At 45.8% G+C, this 22810-nt stretch overlaps 1 long non-coding RNA gene and 2 pseudogenes across 1 annotated transcript in view; 2 read left to right on the top strand and 1 right to left on the bottom strand.

The window, feature by feature from the left end:
* LOC139272792 (uncharacterized) overlaps positions 1–10477 on the top strand; it is a 30280-nt gene extending 19803 nt beyond the window's left edge. The window contains exon 3 of the long non-coding RNA XR_011594966.1: positions 10007–10477. This is a non-coding gene — a long non-coding RNA (uncharacterized lncRNA). The remainder of the gene's footprint in view (positions 1–10006) is intronic.
* A 150-nt stretch (positions 10478–10627) lies between these two features.
* On the top strand, positions 10628–12568 carry LOC139274017 (histone H2B type 1-B-like; annotated as a pseudogene).
* A 3462-nt stretch (positions 12569–16030) lies between these two features.
* LOC139274016 (histone H2A type 1-H-like) lies at positions 16031–18684 on the bottom strand (annotated as a pseudogene).
* Between the last annotated feature and the right edge of the window lie 4126 nt (positions 18685–22810).

Raw genomic sequence — 22810 nt, 5'->3', positions numbered from 1 at the left:
GGACTTTGGGATCTTGGAAATCATTTCTAGGTCGGAGGATGTTTCGGAGCTGTCTGACTGCTTGACAGTTCTGCGTCTCGATCGGCGGGGGTGTTTGCTATGTCTTTCACAACTTGGACTGGTAGGTTGACTAGAAGATTTACGGGACTGTTTGTGATGTCGAGATAGTTCTGCCCTTTCAAGTGTGAGATCTGGTCCTTTCGGCTATATTGCTTGTAAACTGGGGATCCGAATCGCTATCAGAGGATGAGGAGTCAGTTTGGGTTTGGTGGTATGGGGTTATTTTTAACTCCTCTTGTTACCGGAGTGTTAGGTGGAGGGTGTTGGGAAGAGGACTGGAGCAAGAGGCCAGGGGGTGCGGGAGGCGCCGTTGGGCGCTGAGTCAATGGCCACTCATCAATTTCATCATCAGCCTCGGTTAACACAATGCCAGCCATTTTAACTCGTAGTTGATCAATACCTTTCTCAGAGGTCCCAGAGGATCTCTTAGTAAGTTTCTCGTGCGCATTCTCTTTTTTTTTTTAAAGACGTCTACAGTTTTAACATGTGTTCCCTCTGTCAATGCAAGTCCTAATTTAATAGCATTTGTTTGCCAACTTGACAGAAGTGATGCATCTTTTAATTAATTTTTTTTTAACAATCCCGGTGCTTTTTTTTTTACTACCTCTAAGCTTCTAGTGCCACCAAGAGGCCACTGGTCATCCCCTAATAATTTGTTCAGGGCTCCTGATAATTTTCTAAAGTCTTCAGCTCTTTCAGGGAATTCCTCACATAACTTTTGGAGCGGACTATCCACATCCGTGGTTTTATCTAACTGATTACCCATTTTCACGCTGCCCCTCTTTTTACCGTGTCGTTACGCGTTCGTGTCGTCGTGCAATTTAAACAAACTTAAAAATAGACACAGACTTTACAGAAACTAACACTGACTTTAACTAACTCCAAATAAACAAACTTTACTAATGCTAACACTTACCCGTGTCGCCGCGCGGTTCACGTCGCCGCGCGATTCTTAAAATTCCCACGTCGCCCCGCAATCCGCGTTGCCTCGCAGTTCACGTCGCCACACAATCCGCGTCGACCCGTGGCTCGCGTCGCCGCGCGAGTTAAGATACTTAAAACTTTAAAAGATAAACAAGGACTTCTAACACTTACCCGCGTCGCCGCGCGATTTCAATACTTAAAACTCTAAACACTTAAGACTTACAAAGACTTACTGACATTAGCACTGACTTTCGCGATTCGCGTTGCTGCGCCTCTGCGTCACGACGCGTCGGCGTCACTGCGCATTCGCTTCCCTGCGCGTTCGCTTCGGCCCTTCTCCTCTCGGCCGCACGCTCGCGCCGCTGCGCGTCTCGTGTTGTTTGTGCGTCTGCGCCGCTGCGCGTTCGCGTCGGCCCTACCTTCCGAGTTGCTGCGGGGTTTTTTTTTTTAAATTCAATCAGAGCCTAGACGGGCCAAGTGATATACAAGGTCGAAGTCGTACCTGAGTTGAACACCTATCCTCTATTTAAATCCCCATTTTATTCCCTGTGAGCCTAAGTTTTTAATTTTCTAAAGTCTTATGAGCCTTAATTAATTTCTTTTAGTCTCCAAATTTCCCTATCCTTTCGCGTTACTGCGCAGTTTAAATCCAATCAGTCAATGAAATCCCTAATTTAATGGAGTTTTTCTGTCAACTGGACAGGAGTGATTTTTTTTTTACTGCAGTGGAATTTTTTCATAATTTAAAATCTCGAACATTTTTTTCTTTCAGCACCTATTTAGTACGTTACTTTTTTTTCATGACTAGAGAGAAGTCTGGCACGTAGGCTGTGGACTGCTTTTCGTTCTCTCAATTGTTCCAGCCTCAAGGTCGTGTTATTTAATATAATTTTTTTTTTTAATCCTTTTGAATCCATCTCAGTTGTTTTGCTGTGCCTTCTCTGAATGTTTTCTTTCAACAAGTTTTTCTTTTTTTTTAACCACCGGGACCATGTAATTTTTTTCTTTTTTTTTTCAACAAACCTATCCTTTGTGCATTTCCTGGCTCCGTAACTTATCATCCGAATGTACGTAATTTAGTAAGGTTCACACTCTTAAACTTCCCACATACAGGACAACACTACGAAGGGTTAAAACAAACTTTCATTCTGTTTGAGATAAAACAAACCACAACTCCCCGGCTTTTTTTTTACAGTAAAAATCACAGAAGCATTTCTCATTTAAACAGACATTCACAAGAGTCTCTTTTCTTTCCTATTAATTTTTGGATCCATGATTGATCATCTATCCCTATCTAGCTCTAACTATAACCTATCTTTCCAAGTCGCCGCTTGGTTTGCGTCATCGCGCAATTTCCCTATCTCTATCCCTATTCTAAGTTTGAAAGGTATTCACCAGATTGTCCTGGATCTCGTTCAGACACTACCTGAGAACCAGCGAGTGGCTAAACTTTCCTCAGACTTTTGAAACCGGGGGAAACTGGAGCAGTATTGAAAGCATACTCACTCCAGTGGCCACTTTCCCCTCGTCTCATCCAAGGCTAGTCTGGCTCTTAATTCGCAAGTTTTCGGCAGTCGTCCGTTGAGATCCCACTTCTGACACCAAATGTAAATTCCTGGATTCTTTTACCTCAATCTGGTTCAGTAAAATTACTGAGTCGAATACCTCTTGTGCTTTGAACAAAGCAGTCTTTATTACCGGCCAGTAAGACCTATCAGACAGAAGATATACTCTCTGGATAGAGCGTACACACTTCCTACGGATAGGTGAAGTTACATCGTAAAGCGTTAACAGTTATACAGTTTTGAAATCAGATAACAAAATACAAATGGATTGACAGTCTAACTCAGCCACTCATTAGTCAATCTATATGAGATGTTCTTCTTGAAAGCTCAAGCATTGCCTCTAAATGTTTCAATCTAATGGTGTGACTATTAACTGAGACCTTGCAATTCTGCAGATGTATTTCATGTTACAATTATATATTATTGGCAGGATTAGTGACTTGAAACCTTGAGAAAGACTGTTAGCTATGCTGATGTTGCACTATTTGCAATCTGACATTCTCCCAGCTATTCTTCCATGGCTTATACATTTTCATATATCCCGTTTACCTTACTGTCCTTAATTCCATATATTCCGTTCAGATATCCACACTGCTCGCTGCCTTACCCCGGGGCCGCAGGGTCTCCATTCCCGGCTGTTTTAAACTATCTTCTTCCACTTACTGAGTGAATGGCGATCACAGGCAGGGCTGGGGGAGGGGAGGGCACATGTGCTCTTCTGCTCACTGCAAATCGACACAGGGGGCGGGGCTGAATTGCGCATGTGCAGCTCTCTGCACTAATACAGCCTGTAAAAATCAAAGTGCTCTTTTCCCAATTTACTTTTATCAGAATCTGAGCAAAGGAACTGTGCCTGGGCGGACAGGACAGAGAATGATTAAAGCTGGGAATCCTAGTCAAGGGGCTATAGGGAGAGAGGAACGTGATGCATTCACTATCACTAATGAAGCAGTACTCAGTAAAATAATGGGACTAAAGGCCGACAAGTCACCTGGACCTGATGGCTTATATCCTAGATTCTTAAGAGAAGTGACTGCAGAGATAGTGGATGTATTGGTTGTAATCTAACAAAATTCTCTGGCTTCTGAGGTGGTCCTAGCAGATTGGAAAACCGCAAATGTAAAAGCTCTATTTAAAAAAGGAGGCAGACAAAAAGCAGGAAACTATAGACCAGTTAGCCTAACATCTGTCGTTGGGAAAATGCTGGAGTCCATTATTAAAGAAGCAGTAGCGCAACATTTGGAAAAGCATAATTCAATCAAGCAGATTCAGCATGGTTTTATGAAAGGGAAATCATGTTTGACAAATTTGCTGGAGTTCTTTGAGGATGTAACGAGCAGGGTGGATAAGGGGGAACCACTGGATGTAGTGTATTTGGATTTCCTGAAGGCATTCGATAAGGTGCCACATAAGAGGTTACTGCACAAGATAAAATTTCACGATGCTGGGGGTAATATATTAGCATGGATAGAGGATTGGTTAACTCACAGAAAACAGAGTCAGGATAAATGTGTCACTTTCCGATTGGTGCCACAGGGATCGGCGCTGGGTCCTCAACTATTTACAATCTATTATTAATGACTTGAATGAAAGGACCAAGTTTAATGTAGCCAAGTTTTCTGATGATACAAAGATGGGTAGGAAAGCAAATTGTGAGGACGCAAAAAATCTGCAAACGGATATAGACAGGTTCAGTGAGTGAGCAAAAATTTGGCAGATGTAGTATAATGTGGAAAAATGTGAGGTTATCCACTTTGGCAGAAATAATAGAAAAGCAAATTATAATATAAATGGAGAAAAATTGCAAAGTGCCGCAGTACAGTGACACCTTGTGCATAAAACACAGAGTTAGTATGCAGGTACAGCAAGGAATCAGGAAGGCAAATGGAATGTTGGCCTTTATTGCAAGTGGGGGGGGGGGGGGAATAGAGTATAAAAACAAAGAAGTGCTGCTACAACTGTGCAGGGTATTGGTGAGGTCACACCTGGAGTATTGCGTGTAGTTTTGGTCTCCGTATTTAAGGAAGGGTATATTTGCATTGGGGCTGTTCAGAGGTTGATTCGAGAGATGAGGGGTTGTATTATGAGGATAGGTTGAGTAGGTTGGGCCTATACACATTGGAGTTCAGAAGAATGAGAGGTGATCTTATCGAAACACATAAAATAACAAGAGGAATCAACAAGGTGGATGCAGGGAGGATATTTCCACTCATGGGTAAACTAAAACTAGGGGGCATAGTCTAATAAGGGGCAACCCATTTAAAACTGAGATGAAGAGAAATTTCTTCACTCAGAGGGTTTTGAATCTGTGGAATTCTCTGCCCCAGAGTTGTGGAGGCTAGGGCATTGAATATATTTAAGGCAGAGGTAGACAGATTGTTGAGAGATAAGGGAATAAAGAGGAGTGTGCAGGGAAGTGGAGCTGAGTCCATGGTCAGATCAGCCATGATCTTATTGAATGGCGGAGCGGGCTCCAGGGCCAAATGTCTTTCTTATGTTATATTATGTTATATTTCTTATGTTGTTATGAGATAATAACCCTGGGACTGTTCCCATGGTTTCTAACCGTGGGAGTGAACAGCTCTGGGGCTTCTCTGTTACAATTGTCTGGGAGGTAAACCGTAAGCTTAGCACTGAGCAGCGCCTTTAGGAGAGATAGTGAGAAATCCGAGGTGTTGAGTGAGAATAAAATAAACAAGTTGTTGCTTTACTCAGGAGGACCGGTTGGAAACAGACACTGACCGCACCTCACGTTGCTCCTCCACCAAAATGGCCGCGCATGCGTTTTGCTGCTCACTGAATCAAAATGGCGGAGCGCTGAACTTGCCTTCCTGTACAAAGATGGCCGCCGTTACCCTGGGCCTGTGACAGGGAAAAAGCCCGGAAACTGCAGTCGCCGATATTCCGGGCTTCCGGCGGGCACCAGTTGTTTATGAAGCCTCCCCGGCTCCCCGCTGGTCCGTTACTCCCCTCGGCCCCGCTGAAAACGGCCTCTTTTGCGCAGCAGATGTTCACCATGTGCGCTCCGCCATTACACGCCCAAACACAGCCCGGTCCCGCGCCTGCGCACTGGGCCCCTGTAATCTGGCATCGGCACATTATCCGTCTCGGGGAATGCTGGGTAAATACACCGCCATTGAAAGGTCACGTTAGTGAATTGAGGAGAATTTATTGTGATTGAAAGGCTGCATTAGAGGGAGCAGAGTGAGGCTGCCCGGCCGGGAAATCCGCGTGGTCGCGGCCTGCAAGACCATCAGCAGGCCGGGGCCATCAGAGGGAGCAGCGTGCGGCGGCGTACCACTGCAGGAGGGCGACGGCTGCGAAGTCAGGTCGCTGTTTGCAGTGCGGGCAAGCACAGCAGGAGAGGCGAAGGAGCAAGAGTTTGTAGAAGGAAATGACCAGGGCCCAGGAGAGACGAAGGCCCAGGGGCAGCACGGGCCAGCCCACCCTGCTATATGTGTGCGCGCTCGTTCTGTGCAACAGAGCTGGTCTCCAATCGTCTTGGTTAACCCTTGCCACGGGACTAAGACCTAGCTCTGTCAAGCCTGTGTGATGGCTGGTGTGCAACGGCCACCACACATTACAAAAATCGAAGCACAGGCATTTTCCACCCTCCAAGATGTAGTTCGGGATCTGGAATATTAGGTCCTTCATTGAAACAGCTGTGAACTTTTTGGCGTGGAAGCAAGTCATCCTCGCTTTGAGGGACTGCCTATGATGATGACTGATTGCATTGGGCACTGAACCATGTTCATTCTGGCAGTTAGACTTTGTTTCTGCTGCTGTACATAACCCCTATACCTCAGCTGGAGATTAATGTTCTCTATTATTATTCAATAAAGCAGCTTGTTTCAAGCACCCTGTGTCAAATATTTGATTTCTCCATAATAAAAGGAGACTAATTAATGTTCCCTCCCCTTCCATTTTAGGCCTTTTCTTAGTCTAGATTATTTCACTTCTCATGCAGTTCATCTTTTCCCACATCAAATCTAAAGCTTTTTCCGTTTCAGTATACGGCTTGTGGGTGTCATCGACTGAACCAGAGTGTCTCACTTTACACTCATTTGACGAACCTTTTAACCAACACTTGAAAGGAACTACCTTGCTTAAGACTGGAAATCTGTTAATTTTCAGTATTGTTTAAAGATTTTTGAATGTAGTTAGTAGAACTCCGCACTGTTCTGATCTTTGTAATTGTCTTTTCGAATTTTGATGGGTTAGCTGATTATAATTACTTATTACTAACATGCCTTGCAGTATTTCTTGCATCAAAATAATTATTCAAATATTTCCTTCATCAGGTCTTTAGCTTCTCCACTCATCTCTGTTTCCTCTTGTGGGGGAATCTAGAACTAGGTGGCATAGTCTGAGAATAAGGGTTCGTCCATTTAAAATGGAAATGAAGAGGAATTTCCTCTGAGGGTCGTGATTTTTAAAATTCTCTACCCCAGAGAGCAGCGGAGGCTGGATCATTGAATATATTTAAGTTGGAGATAGACTGATTTTTGAAAGATAGGGGAGTCCAGGGTTATGGGGAGAGCAGGGAAGTGGAATTGAGGCCAAGATCATATCAGCCAAGATCAGGTCATCCATGATATTATTGAATGGCGGAGCAGGCTCAAGGGACCAGATGGCCTACTTCTGCTCCTATTTCTTATGTTCCTAGCCTTGGTAAGGGCTGGGTTTAGATGTAGGTTTAGAGTTTAGTGGTTGTGGTTTGTGGTTATTTTTTAGGATTGGGATTAGTGGTTGGAGTAGTCAATTGCATATTTGGGTTCGGATATAGTGATTAACTTAGAAAGCACTATTGGCAATATAAGTGTCACTGGACGTGTCCTTGTCTATTTCATGTTTTTAACCTCTCAAAGACGAGTCACAAAACAGCTCACAAAGTGTTCATTCAAGGAACCTTCTTTACTGCACAAACCTAATTTCCTCCCTTCTTTCACACCTCTACATTTCTCACAGAGAAATAAATTAGTGACATTCGATTTGGCGATTTTGGGACAAGAACAGATGGATACAACTGTTGCAATGATTACAACTAATCATCAGCCTGCCTGAAAAGAGCTTCTGACAATAATCTGTCACCAGGCCCCACCAGTCACCATCTGATTTCACCATCATATCTTCATTCATTACCCACTCTTCGCCCTAACTAGAGATGCTTTCACTGGCATGACCATTCCCCATACTGAGGCTCTCTAATTCCCGAGCACAGCATAAACACCGGCATGGATTGGTTCATCCGAATGGCCCATTTCTGTGCCTTATATCCTATGTAATTTTGTAGTCTCTGTGTAAGTGGTCCCTAGATTTAATGCCTCGGTGTTACTGCTCCCTGGATTTGTTGTCACGGTATTAGTAATCCCTCAATTGGTGTGAGGATGTAATTAATCCTGGATTTGATGTCTCATTGTAACTGGTCCCTGGATTTGGTGTTACAGTATGTGTCCTTGGATTTGTTGCCTCATTGTAAGCGGTCCCTGGATTTGGTGTTACAGTATGTGTCCCTGAATTTGTTGCCTCAGTGTAAGCGGTCCCTGGATTTGGTGTTACAGTATGTGTCCCTGGATTTGATGCCTCAGTGTAAGGGGTCCCTGGATTTGATGTCACAGTGTAAGTGGATCCTGGATTTGGTGTCTACAGTACCTCATACCTGGGACTGAGGGAAAACCCGCAACCCAGCAACGCATTCAGCACAGAATGATGCCACACAAATCTATTCCCAATTAACACTACCCATATTAATTCACCACAAACAGTCAGTGCCTGGAAGGAACTGCAGCCCCACTTCTAACATCAGTGAAACACATGATACAAAACATTTTAAAGGAAAAATAAACCCCATCATAGTTCAACAGAGGCGATTAATGGGCAGTAAATCCCCTCACTCATACACCTTCTTCACCCCTGTTCTCCAACACACCCTCCCCAATTAATCTTTGACCCCTACTCTCGAACCTCTCACCCAACTCCTCTATCATCCGGTTTCTCTCAAACTCTCACCTCAATTCCTCTTTCACTCCTACTCTCCAAACCCCTCACCCCAACATCTCCTTCACCCCTACTCTTCAAACCCCTCACCCCAACATCTCCTTCACCCCTACTCTCCAAACCCCTCACCCCAACATCTCCTTCACCCCTACTCTCCAAACCCCTCACCCCAACATCTCCTTCACCCCTACTCTCCAAACCCCTCGCCCCAACACTTTCTTCACCCCTACTCTCCAACTCATCACCCTAACTCCTCTTTCACCCTTCTCTCCAAACCCCCCTCACCCAACTCCTCTTTTAGCCCGACAATTTTATTTGTAATATCACTTACACAAGTTATCCACACTGGAGGTAAATATCGGGAGCTTCTGTGTGACGATGAGGTGATCACTGGACAATAAAGTGCAGAGACTGGTGGGCGGCTGCTCATTATCCTCGGTGAGATTTAATCCCCTTTCCCACTGAATACTGCAGACAGACATGGTCACCTTGGTAACGGAATGGTCAGTGTGACATCACTCTCTAAACAAGAGCACACAAGACAATGGGTTATCAATAAATGGTAAAGGTATTAAACACTCTGTAATTACATTGTAAATAAAAGGAAATAAAATGCTGGAAAATAACTGGTGAAGATAATAACTTATCTCTGCGGAATTGACTAGCAAGCATTAAGAATCATGTGTTTAGTATACACACACATATATATAGATTGATTGATAGATAGCAAATAGTTTGTGTGCACACTTTTCAGTTGTTCTGCTTTACATGATGCACTATATATTCTTAGGTCTTTAGGACCCGTCGGGAGCCTATCCAGCGGTGCTTGCAAGGGGAATGGGGCAGATATTTAAAGGGACAGGGACTAACTTTTTTCTGCCTACTTATACTTAAATGATAGTCCAGTTTATCTCGGAGTGTCGGAGGACTTCACGAAACGAGCTCCCATTAACAATCGCTCCCTTCTGTACTGTGCAATGATTGTAAAGCTGTCTATTTCAGTAATTTGAGCCTTTCTAAAATGTCTCACTGTTTTTGATGATCCTTGCTTGCCTGTCTAATTTGGAAAGACTTCAGAATTGTGCAGTGTGCCGAAGGTTTTATTTAAAGGTGGAGTACAATTTGTTTCAAAATATTCTTTCTAACCCTCCCCCAACCCTCAAATTTTAGAACACTCTGCAATACTGACTGGGAAGGTCCCAAGTTCGGTCCTTGATCTGGGCTATTAGTTGATCTCAGCCATGGCAACAGTTCAGGGTTATAATTGTCCTCAGTACCACTGGGCTAAATATGAGTAAAAATTAGCCAGTGCCCCTGTTCTTGATACCGATCCAATGACATCAACTGGGAAGTGTGTGGATGTTAGTTGAGGGTAGGATTGGACTCGGCTCTGATGCCTACCACAGTGGAAATTGATATCCTATACTTAAAGTAACAACTTTTGTAATCTCCATTTGCAGGGTATTAGAAGGGGAGGATCTGCAGCTGGGAAACTCAAACCAAACATCACGTCAAGATTTGAGAGATTCACCGGATTCATCAACCTTTGGAAAAACACCAATCACAGCGGGGAGAAACTGGACACATGTTCTGTGTGTGGATGCACCTTCAACCAATCGTTCAGACTGTGAGACCCGTGTGCCCAGCTGACTCAACACTGTAAATGTGGGGACAGTGTGAATAGATGCAGATGCGCATCGGGTGGAAACACATCAGGGAGAGACCATTTACCAGCTGAGTGTGGAAAGAGATTCAGTCTCTCACCTCACCGACTGACATTCGAGGACTTAGATAACCGACTTTCTCCTGTGAATATAAAACTGTGTTATTGGGCTGTGATGTTTTTACTTGTTCATCTTGTTGACTGTAAACCTTTGCCAATTGTTTGGTGTGATCTGTTTACTTGTACATATCTTAAAACAATACATTTACTGAGTGCATTCAAATTTAAATTGAAAGCCGCTTTGCAGGCGTGATACTCTATTCACACATCGAAGGTGAGAGAGATGCTGTGGGCACACGCTAAGTCCTGTAGCTGAAAGTGATTAACAGACTGGGTTTTGTGTTTAGTGATCCCGGGCATGTTAGCTATCCCTACCCTGGACACCAAGGCAAAGAGAGGCACTCGGGAAGGTCTGGGGAACTGGGACTTGTCCCTGAGAGTAACCAAAGGTATGAGAACTGAAACAATCTAGAGTTAGAAAGGAGGAAAGGCACAACTTGGAACAGTCAGTGACAGGATATCAATTTGTCCCCGCTTATCATGGAGACATCAAATATCAACACTGTGTTATTTGAAATATCAAAATATTAAACTCCAGCCCAATTTTCTGGGTTATTAACATCAGCAGAAACAAATCCCAACTGACAGTATGAACACGATTCAGTTAGGATGCGATTAACAGCAGTAATAATAGTTGAACCCAACCCCTGCGGTCACTTGTGAACTCATAATTCCTGAGTGAATCCTTTCCCACAGATCTCCAGTGTGAACTTGCTGGAGTTTCAGCAGATCGGATGACTGAGTGAAACCATGCCCACACATGGAGCAGGTGAATGGCCCCTCTCTGGTGTGACTGCGACAATGATTTTCTCGATCAGATGGGGAACTGAATACCTTCCCACAGTCTCCATATTCCTACGGTTTCTCCATGGTGCAGGTGTCGTTATATCCAGGTTGGACGATCAATTGAAGTTTCGTCCACACATAGAACACGTGTAGTTTCTCCCCGCTGTGAATGGTGCAATGTTTTTTCAGGCTGTGTAACTGGTTGAAGTTCTTTCCACAGTCAGTGCTCTGGTTTACTCTCACTCGGATGTGTGTGTGTCTCAGTATTTTTCCAGTCACAATGATGTTCGAAATAATTTCCCACATACAGAACAAACATTTCTCCTTCCACATTCAAAGGCCAATGATGTTCATCATTTCCAGCTTACATGGTTGGGTTCAGTTCTGCACCCGCTGTGGGCAAAGTGAGAATAAAATCAATGAGCTGCTGATTTTCTCTGCTGGTCACTGGGCCTTTTGTGCAGCCCAATAGAGTGAGGCTGTGCTGGCCCAATCGGGTGAGCCCGGGCTGGTGCAATAGGGTGAGTCCGGGCTGGCGCAATAGGGTGAGCCTGTGCTTGCCCAATAGGGTAAGCCTCAGTTAGCCCAATAGGGTGAGCCTCAGTTGGCCGAATGGAGTGAGCATCTGCTGGCCCAATAGGGTGAGCCGGAGCTGGCCAAATAGAGTGAGCCTGGAATGGCCCAATAGGGTGAGCCCATGCTGGCCTGATAAGGTAAGCTTGGGCTGGCCCAATAGGGTGAGTCTGGGCTGGCTCAAGAGGATGAGGCCCGGGCTGGCCCAATAGGGTGAGGCCCGGGCTGGCTCAATAGGGTGAGGCCCGGGCTGGTTCAATAGGGTGAGCCTGGGCTAGCCCAATAGGGTGAGCCTGGGCTGGCCCAATGGGGTGAGTTTGGGCTGGCCAAATAGATTGAGCCTGTGCTGCCCAGGGTCACCAGACAACAAGCAGCACAACAAGGCTCCCTTTCAGGGGCCACTGAGCTGGGCACAAACACCTGTCCAATCAAACTGACAGAGACTCTGAAGCCCCGCCCATTTTTTGTTCCTGTCCAAAAGACCGCGCATGCGCTGCAAGACCCACCTTGACCAAGATGGCGGCCGGTGAGCTCTCTCCCCCGCGAAAAGCGCCAAGAAAGTCATCACGAAACCCCACTGAAGAGCGGCAAGAAGCGGAGGAAGGAGAGTTACTCCATCTACATCTACAAAGTGATGCAGCAGGTTCACCCCGACACCGGCATCTCCGCCAAGGCCATGGGCATCATGAACTCGGCTGTGAACGATATTTTGGAGCGCATCGCGGGTGAGGCTTCCCGCCTGGACCATTACAACAAGCGCCGCACCATCAGCTCCCGGGAGATCCAGACCGCCGTGCGCCTGCTGCTGCCCGGGGAGCTGGCCAAGCACGCCGTGTCGGAAGGGACAAAGGTGGTGACCAAGTTCACCAGCTTCAAGTGAAACTGCACGCTGTCCTGAGAGAACAAACCCAAACACAGCGGCTCTTTTAAGAGCCAGCCACAACCTCTCTGAAAGAGCTGAACAAACGCATCACCCTTTAGACACAAATCACTAATTATTTCCTGAACAAGTGTGTGCGAACCTTTGCACTTCCAGCTGTAGATTTAGTTTTGAATTCTCCGATAAGCAGCTTCACTGTCCGGTTCAACCTCAGTGTCGCTGGAATTTCCCGCCCACAAACTACAAACACGGTCCCTGCTCGCTGTTTCCCTTTGCTCTCAGACCGGTTCATTTACACCGCCTGCCGAATTAAGAGCTTGTTTAGGGGCTGAGACTCAGGTTTCAATCACACATTCTCTCTCGCAAGCTCTTTTCAAGTTTATTTTTCAATTCCTGTTGCGGGTCAGTCCGTTTATTAACCCGACAGTCCCCGCAGTGTAACAACCGAGAATGGGAGTTCTTGCAGAGACCAGAACCGGGACAGTTTGAACACTCTGTCCCTCTTCTCTTTTCACAGAAGGACTCCCAGTTCTGGTCTCACTGCCGCCTTTGTGGGGGATCGATCGATAATCTATGGAACCCAACTTTTACAAAGATTGAGTTGGAATGTATCCCGTTACAGCATCAGTGGCGATTGATTCCCGCCCATTGCAGACAGTTTGAAATAGCACCCGAATTTAATCTTGACTGTAACAGCCTGGAACTTGCAAGGGATATGTGGAATAAGACAAAATAAATTAAAACGTGTTGGCAAATCTTTGACTAACGGTGAATTTATGAACATAATCCGCTAGTTTTAAAATTATTGGCGTGGGTTTTGAATTAAAAAGTCATTATTCTGACTGTTGGAGACAGTAATTTCGGCCTTACTTTCATTGGTGGGCTAAACAGACTGTGATTGGTTATCGGAAAACACCAAGGAAATGCACCACAGAGCGACCAATTACAACTTCGCTCCCTGCATTCTCCAGACACACACACACAGAAAGGCAGATGTGGGAGGAGTTTCTCATTCTTTCTCTGAACCCATAGATTGTGAAAATGTCTAGAAGAGGAAAAAGTGGCGGTAAATCTCGGGCCAAGACCAAGTCTCCTCCTTCTGGGCCGGACTTCAGTTCCCTGTGGGCCGTGTTCACACGCTCCTGCGGAAGGGGAACTACGCTGAGCGTGTGGGTGCTGGAGCCCCGGTCGACATGGCTGCTGTGCTCGAGTATCTGACCGCTGAAATCCTGGAGCTGGGTGGCAACGCGGCCCACGACAACAAGAAGACTCGCATCATCCCCAGACACCTGCAGCTGGCCATCTGCAACGACCAGGAGCTCAACAAGCTGCTGGGAAAGGTGACCATCGCTCAGATCGGGGCGCTACCCAATATCCAGGCTGTGCTGCTGCCCAAGAAAACCACCAATGCGTCCAAGAGCAAGTGAAGCGGACAGGATTTAATCTAATAACCCAAAGGCTCTTTTCAGAGCCACCCACAGTTTCTGTGAAAGGGTTGGTTACTGTTCTATGGATCACAATTAACATTGAATCTCTGCAATTAAGCTGTTAGTTTCCTGATCAGAAATGATCCTCAGACATTCTCGGTTATAAACTGGTCACTGTCGACGAACAGTGCAACAGGTTTGCTGTTATAAGATCCTGCTGCAAGGTACCATAAATCATTTCTGGCCCGCGAGGCGGTAAACTTAGCTCGATTGCGGTGGCGGGGAATCGAAGCCGGGCCAACTGCTTGGAAGGCAGCTCACCACTCACTATACACCATCGCTCACATATCTTCACATTTTAGAAAGTGACAGGAGTCCCAATCTCACATTCCAGAAACTGACAGTTGCAGAATAAAACCCACACTGTCATATCCGACACTGACATGTGCAGAATAAAACCTGAACTCACACAACGGAAGCCAACAGGTACAGAATCAATCACATACTCACATACCAGAAACTGACAGGCACTGAGTAAAATCCACACTTACCGACCCAGGGCTGATAGGGTAAGAGTAAAACCCACAATCACATAACAGAAGCTGGAAATATAGATTAAATCCACATTCACATATTAGCAAAATTATATGCACACAACAGAGAAATGACAGGTACAAAATAAAATCCACATTGACAAAAGAACATGAGAAATAGGAGCAGGAGTAAAGGTCCAGTAATGCTCCAATGACCCATGACCAGTGCTCTGTACATAGAGAAGCTCACAGTTTATGCAGAGCACGATGGTGGTATAGTGGTGAACAGAGCTATCTTGCAAACACTTCTCCCAGGCTCGATACCTGCCATTGCAACCAGGCTGGTTTTAATATAATGGTCACACGATGGTAATTTTGAACCAAACTTAGTGCCTTCCAGCAGGATTATGTCGCTCAAATTAATCAAAAGACAGTGCAACTTTAAAAATTTACAAAAAATATTCCTCATATCTGTTGATTATTTTTTAAGCTAAAAGGGCTTTAAACTAATAAATGGGGTGTGGGCTCATCCTAAGCAAGTTAACTATTCACAGTATCCATTTTTAATTGAAGGGAAAGTGTCCCAGCATCGTGCTTAGGTTCTGATTACTGAACATAGTATTTGTCCCACTTAAGAGCCACAAGACCTAGTTAGTCGTAAATACAACGTATGTTGTGTAGGCGATGGTGGTATAGTGGTGAGCATAGCTGCCTTCCAAGCAATTGACCCGGGTTCGATTTCTGGCCATCGCAACCAATGTCATTTTAATATCCCTGTCAGGTCAGTAAGGACTTATGTGAGCTTTGTCTCAGGACCGAGCGGCCCCAGGAGGAGGTGTCGAAGTGCTTCCCGGCACCACGTCCATGCAATGATTCCGGCAGGGGGCGGGGCTTCACAGGGGTGGAGGTTTGTCGCATGTCTGTCAAATAAGTGCGGGGGGCGGGGCTTCACAGATGCCTGTCTGACAATTATTTGTACTGCACTTGTTTTTGACAATGAAATGAATGTTGACGAAAATCATTCATGTGAGTCCCCCATGGAATTAAAACGGACTTGAACCAACAAATTAATTCTCAGTCAGAAACGTTGGGCCCATCAACCACTCATTCCCTTTATACTCGGTTCTTAACATCCGTTTATATTCGGCTCACACAACGTGTTCATTGAAGGCCGGTCTCACGTTCAGGTTCCGTCTGTTTTGCATTTCTCTGAAGTAGGTCTATATTGAACCATTGATGGGAATATCCGCTGACAGCAAACCTGTGGCAGTGTTTGGTGATCTAGATTGCTACATGTTCGACAGAGAGTGACCGGTTTATAACCGAGATCAGGAAACGCCCAGCTTCATTGCCGAAATTCAATATGTTAAACTAGATCTGGGATAATTATGATCCATAGATCCACGGACAAATGAGAACCATCGAACATTAAGGACCCCTTTCAGATACTGTGGGTGGCTCTGCAAAGAGCTTTTGGCTTATTAGATTAAATCCTCTCCGCTTTACTTGCTCTTGGACGCACTGGTGGTTTTCTTGGGCAGCAGCACAGCCTGGATATTGGGCAGCGCCCCGCCCTGAGCGAAGGTCACCTTTCCCAGCAGCTTGTTGAGCTCCTGGTCGTTGCGGATGGCCAGCTGCAGGTGTCTGGGGATGATGCGGGTCTTCTTGTTGTCGCGGGCCGCGTTGCCGGCCAGCTCTAGGATTTCAGCGGTCAGATACTCGAGCACAGCAGCCATGTAGACCGGGGCTCCGGCACCCACACGCGTAGTTCCCCTTTCGCAGGAGCGTGTGAACACGGCCCACAGGGAACTGCAGTCCGGCCCGGGAGGAGCGAGACTTGGCCTTGGCCCGAGCTTTACCGTCGCTTTTTCCTCTTCCTTTTTTTAAAATTTCAAAATATATAATTTGTTCATATAAAACATTGCACGATACATTGGAAGGCAGTTCAGTACATTTGGATGCGGTCAGCAATTCCATACAATACATTTGGATGCTGATGCAGTTCCGTTCAATACATTTGCTTGCTTTACATTTCAGGGTACAATTCAGTACAATCCAGGATACATTGTAATACAGTCATCAAATTACGTTACATGTGGCACTATACAGTACACGGAGCGGGTGAGGGTACAGTTGCATTTCTTTACAACATACATTACAAAACAGTTGCTGAACTTGCATTATACATGGCACTGCATAGGTGTTTTCAGATCATGGTGCTCTATGTATACAAAAGTTTACAAGTACAGCCCGAGGGGAGTTTTATACTGATTCCAGCCCCTGGGTTTACCGTGGTGGAAGGGCTTTAAACTGTGGCTCTTCCCCACTGTGCCTTTGCGGCGACTGCATCAATTTTTAGTGCGTCCCTCAGCACGTACTCCTGGATCTTGGATTGCACCAGTCTGTAACACGCAGATGTGGACATCTCTTTGCTCTGGAAGACCAGCAAATTTCGGCAAGACCAAAGTGCGTCTTTCACCGAGTTGATGGCCCTCCAGCAGCAGATGATGTCTGTCTCGGCGTGTGTCCCTGGGAACAGTCCGTAGAGCACAGAGTCCTGTATTACGGGACTGCTTGGGATGAACCGCGACAGCAACCACTGCATCTCCTTCCAGACCTGCCTTGCAAAGGGGCAGTTCCAAAGGGGATGGATGACAGTCTCGTCCACACCACAGCCAACTCGGGGGCAGAGTGCCGTGTCTCTAAAACCCCGGCTGTGCATGAAGGATCTGACGGGTAGGGCCCTTCTCACCGCCAACCAAGCTACGTCTTTCCTCTTCCAGACATTTCCACAATCCATACATTCAGAGAAAGAATGAGAAACTGCTCCCACATCTGCCCTTCTTATACCTTCTGGAGAAATGCAGGGAGCGAACTTGTGATTGCTCGCCCTGTGGCATATTTCATTGGTCTTTTCCAATGTCCAATCGCAGCCTGTTTACCCCACCAATGAAACCAAGGCAGAAATTAATGTTCTGAATAGTCAATCCTCTAACGATTTAGAAATTCAAAAATCCCGCCAGTAATTGTTAAAATTACGGATTATGTTAGTAATTTCAACATTAGCCAAATATTTCCAAACACATTTTGTTTTCTTTTATCTTAATCGATATTTCACTTGCAAATTCCAGACTGTTACAATCAGGAGTAAATTCCGGTTCAGTTTTAAACTGTCTGTAATGGACGGGAATCAATCCCCACTGATTCTGTAATGGGACACATTCCAGCTCAATCTTTGTAAAACTGGGGATTCATACATTATCGATCGATCCCCTGCACAGGCAGGAGTGAGCCCAGAACTGGGAGTCCTTCTGTGAAACGAGAAGAGGGACAGAGTGTTCAAACTGTCCCCGTTCTGGTCTCTGGAACAACTTCCATTCTGGATTGTTACACTCGGACTCCAGGGTTAATAACTGTTTGACCACTAAGTAGAATTTTCTTTTAAATTGAAAAGTGTGCAAGGGAGAACGAGGTGGCTAAAGTCTGAGTCTCACCCCTAAAAAGGTTTCTAATTCATCGGAAAGTGCTGTAAATGAACGGGTCTGGGAGCAGAGGGAAAGAGCGACCAGGGACTGTTTTGCTGTTTAGGGCGGGAAATTAAACAGTGACACTGAGGTCAAAGTGGACAGTAAAAATGCTTATCTGAGAATTCAAAACTAAATCTACAGCTGGAACTGCAAAGGTGCTCACACACTTGTTAAGGAAATAATTACAGTTAAACGATAAGGTAATAAGGGTTTATGGCGAGTGGGCAGGGAAGTGGAGCTGTGTCCATGAGCAGATCAGCCATGATCTTATTGAATGGCGGAGCAGGCTCATGAAGCCAAATGGCCGACTCCTACCCCCATTTCTTAAAGGATAGTGGGTTTGTGCAGCTCTTTCAGAGAGGTTGTGGGTGGCTCTTAAAAGAGCCGTTGTGTTTGGGTTTGATCTCTCAGGACAGCGCATAGTTTTACTTGGAGCTGGTGTAATTGGTCAACGGCTTTGTCTCTTCTGACATGGTGTGCTTGGCCAGCTCCCCGGGCAGCAGCAGGCGCACGGCGGTCTGGATCTCCCGGGAGCTGATGGTGCGGCACTTGTTGTAATGGGCCAGGTGGGAAGCCTCACCCGCGATGCGCTCCAAAATATCATTCACAGCCGAGTTCATGATGCCCATGGCCTTGGAGGAGATGCCGTTGTCGGGTGAACCTGCTTAATCACTTTTTAGATGAAGATGGAGTAACTCTCCTTCCTCGACTTTCTGCGCTTCTTGCCACCCTTCGGTGATGCTTTGGTGACCATTTTCTTTGTGCCTTTCTTGGCGGTAACTGTTTCCTTGCCTGGGGAAGTGGGCTCAGCGGCTGCCATCTTGGTCAGGGCAGGTCTCACGGCACATGCCTGGCCCTTTGTGCAGGGACAAAGAGTGGGCGAGACTTCAGTCTGTCTGTCAGTTTGATAGGTCACATGTTTGTGCCCAGGTCAGTGGCCCCTGAAAGGGAGCCTTGTTGCGTTGATTGTTGTCTGGTGATGCTGGGACAAACCAGGCTCATCGTATTGGGCCATCCCAGGCTCACCCGAGTTGACCAGTCCGGGCTCACTATATTGGGCCATCCCAGGCTCACCCTATTGGGCCAGCCCAGGCTCACCCTATTGGGCCAGCCCAGGCGCACCCTATTGGGCCAGCCCAGGCTCACCCAATTGGGCCAGCCCAGGCTCAGCTTATTGGGCCAGCACGGGCTCACCCTATTGGGCCAGCCCGGGCCCACCCTATTGGCTAGCACAGGCTCTCCCTATTGGGCCAGCACAGACTCACGCTATTGGGCCAGCCCAGGCTCACCCTGTTGGGCCAGCACAAAAGGCCCAGTGACCAGCAGAGAAAATCAGCAGCTGATTGATTTTATCCTCACTCTGCACACAGACGATGCAGAACTGAACCCAACCATGTAAGCTGGAAATGATGAACATCATCGGCCTTTGAATGTGGAAGGAGCAATGTTTGTCTATTCTGTCTGTGGGAAAATATTTCAAACATCAGTGTGACTGGAAAAGCACCGAGACACACACACATTTGAATGAGAGTGTTCCAGTGCACGCCTGTGGAAAGAACTTCAATCAGTTACACAGCCTGATAAACATTGCACCATTCACAGCAGGGAGAAACTGCATGTGTTCTGTGTGTGGACAAAACTTCAACTGATCGTCCAGCCTGGAGAGGCACAAGGAGACCCGCACCATGGAGAAGCTGTGGGAATGTATGGACTGTGGGAAGGGATTCAGTTACTCGTTTGATCGAGAAAATCATCGGCGCAGTCACACCAGAGAGAGGCCGTTCACCTGCTCCATGTGTGGGCAGGGTTTCGCTCAGTCATCCGATCTGCTGAAACTCCAGTGAGTTCACACTGGGGAACTTTGGGAAGGGATTCACTCAGTTATCTGAATTGCGAGTTCACAAGTGACTGCAGAAGTTGGGTTCTACTGTTATTACTGCTGTTAATCTCATCCTGACTGAATCATGTTCATTCTCTCAGTTGGGATTTATTTCTGCTGATGTTAATAACCCTGAAAACTGGGCTGGAGTTTAGTATTTTGATATTTCAAATAATACAATTTGTCGATATGTGTTATCTCCATTACAAGAGGAGACTAATTGATGTCCTGTTACATTTTGGACCTTTTCTCCTTTCTAACTCGAGAGTGTTTCAGTTCTCATGCCTTTTGTTACTCGCGGACAAATCCCAGGTCTCCATACCTTCCAGAGTGCCTCACTTTGCCTTGTTGTCCAGGGTAGGGATAGCTAACACGCCCAGGATCACTAAACACAAAACCCAGTCTGTTAATCCCTTTCAGCTACAGGACTTAGCGTGTGCCCACTGCATCTTTGTCACCTTCGATGTGTGAATAGAGCATCGCGCTTGCAAAGCTAATTTCCATTTAAATGTCAATCCTCTCAGTAAATGTATTAAAAAAATGTTCAAGTAAACCGATCACGTCCAATAATTGGCAAAGGTTTACAGTCAACAAGACGAACAAGTGAAAACATCACTGCTCAATAACACAGCTCTATACTCACAGGAGGAAATCTGTTACCTAAGTCCTTGAATGTCAGTCGGTGAGGTGAGAGACTGAATCTCTTTCCACACTCAGCTGGTAAACGGCCTCTCCCTGATGTGTTTTCACCCGATGCGCATCTGCATCCATTCCCACTGTCCTCGCATTTACAGTGTTGAGTCAGCTGGGCACATGAGTCTCACAGGCTATATGATTGGTTGAAGGTGCATCCACACACAGAACATGTGTCCCGTTTCTCCCCGCTGTGATTGGTGTTTTTCCAAAGGCTGATGATGAGGTGATCCTGATGAATCCGGTGAATCTCTCAAATCTTGACGTGATGTTTGGTTTGAGTTTCGCAGCTGCAGATCCTCCCCTTCTAATACCCTGCAAATGGAGGTTACAAAAGTTGTTACTTTAAGTATAGGATATAAATTTCCACTGTGGTAGGCATCAGAGCCGAGTCCCATCCTGCCCTGAAATGAGATCCACACACTTCCCAGTTGAGGTTATTTCCCAGTTGATGTCATTGGATCGGTATCAAGAGCAGGGGCACTGAGTAATTTTTAATCATATTTAGCCCAGTGGTACTGAGGACAATTAGAACCCCTGAACTGCTGCCTTGGCTGAGATCAACTAACAGCCCAGATCAAGGATCGAACTTGGGAACTTCCCAGTCAGTATTGCAGAGTGTTCTAACACTTGGGGGGTTGGGGGAGGGTTACAAATAATATTTTAAAACACATTTTACTCCACCTTTAAACAAAACCTTCATCACATAGCCCAATTGTGAAGTATTTCCAAATTCAAGTCAAATGGATTATCAAAGAGGGAGACAGTTTAGAAAGGTGCAAGTCACTGAAATAGACAGCTTTACAATCACTGCACAGTACAGAAGAAGTGACTGTTAATGGGAGCTCTGTTCGTGAAGTCCTCGGACACCCCAAGATATACTGGACTGTCCCTTTAACTATAAATAGGTAGAGAAAAGTGAATCCCTGTCCCTTTAAATATCTGCCCCATTCCCCCAGGCAGTGGGAGGTGGAACAGCGCGCGGTCTCTTTATATCCTGACCCAGCACGCACCACCGGATGGGCTCCCGCAGGGTCCTAAAGACCTAAAAAATTATCGCATCAGGTTAAGCACAACAACTAAATAGTCCACACACAAAGTCTTTGCTATATATGGGTGTGTGTATGTGTGTGAACAAAACACATAATTCCTAATGTTTGCTAGTGAATTCCACAGAAATAAGTTATTATCTTCCCCAGTTATTTTCCAGCATTTTATTTCCATTTTGTTTACAATGTAATTGCAGAGTGTTTCATACTTTTATCATTTATTGATAACCTATTGTCTTGTGTGCTCTTGGTTAGAAAGTGATGTCACACTAACCATTCCATTACCAAGGTGACCATGCCTGTCCGCAGTATTCAGTGGGAAAGGGGATTAAATCTCACCGAGGATAATGAGCAGCCAGCCACCAGTCTCTGCACTTTATTGTCCAGTGATCACCTCATCGTCACACAGAAGCTCCTCAGATTTACCTCCAGTGTGGATGGCTTGTTAATGATGTTAAAAATTAAATTGTAGGGGTAAAAGAGTTTTGTGAGGGGGTTTTGGAGAGTGGGGTTGAAGGAGGAGTTGAGGTCAGGGTGTGAGAGAAATGGGGTGATAGAGGAGTTGGATTGAGGGGTTGGAGAGGAGCAGTGAAAGAGTAGTTGGGGAGGGGGAGATGGAGAGTAGGGGTGAAGGAGGTGTATGAGTGAGTGAGATTTACCGCCCATTAATTGCCTCTGTTGAACTATGATGGGGTTTATTTTTCCTTTAAAATGTTTTGTATTGTGTGTTTCACTGAAGTTAGATGCGTGGCTGCAGTTCATTGCAGGCACTGGCCTGTTTCTGGTGAATTAATGTGGACAGTATTAATTGGGAATAGATTTGTATGGGATCATTCTGTGCTGAATGCATTGCTGGGCTGTGGGTTTGCACTCAGTCTCAGTGACGAGGCGCTGTTGACACCAAATCCAGGGTCCACACACATTGTGACACCAAATCCAGGGACGACTTACATTGAGGCATCAAATCCAGGATGAATTACATCCTGACACCAAATTGAGGGATTACAAATACCGTGACAACAAATCCAGGGAGCAGTAACACCGAGGTATTAAATCCAGGGACCACTTACACTGAAACTACAAAATTACATAGGATATACGGCACAGAAATGAACCACTTGGATGAACCAGTCC

Source organism: Pristiophorus japonicus, chromosome 9, assembly GCF_044704955.1.
Source record: "Pristiophorus japonicus isolate sPriJap1 chromosome 9, sPriJap1.hap1, whole genome shotgun sequence".
In the NCBI taxonomy this organism is placed as follows: domain Eukaryota; kingdom Metazoa; phylum Chordata; class Chondrichthyes; family Pristiophoridae; genus Pristiophorus; species Pristiophorus japonicus.
This window is presented reverse-complemented; position numbering and strand designations above follow the sequence as displayed.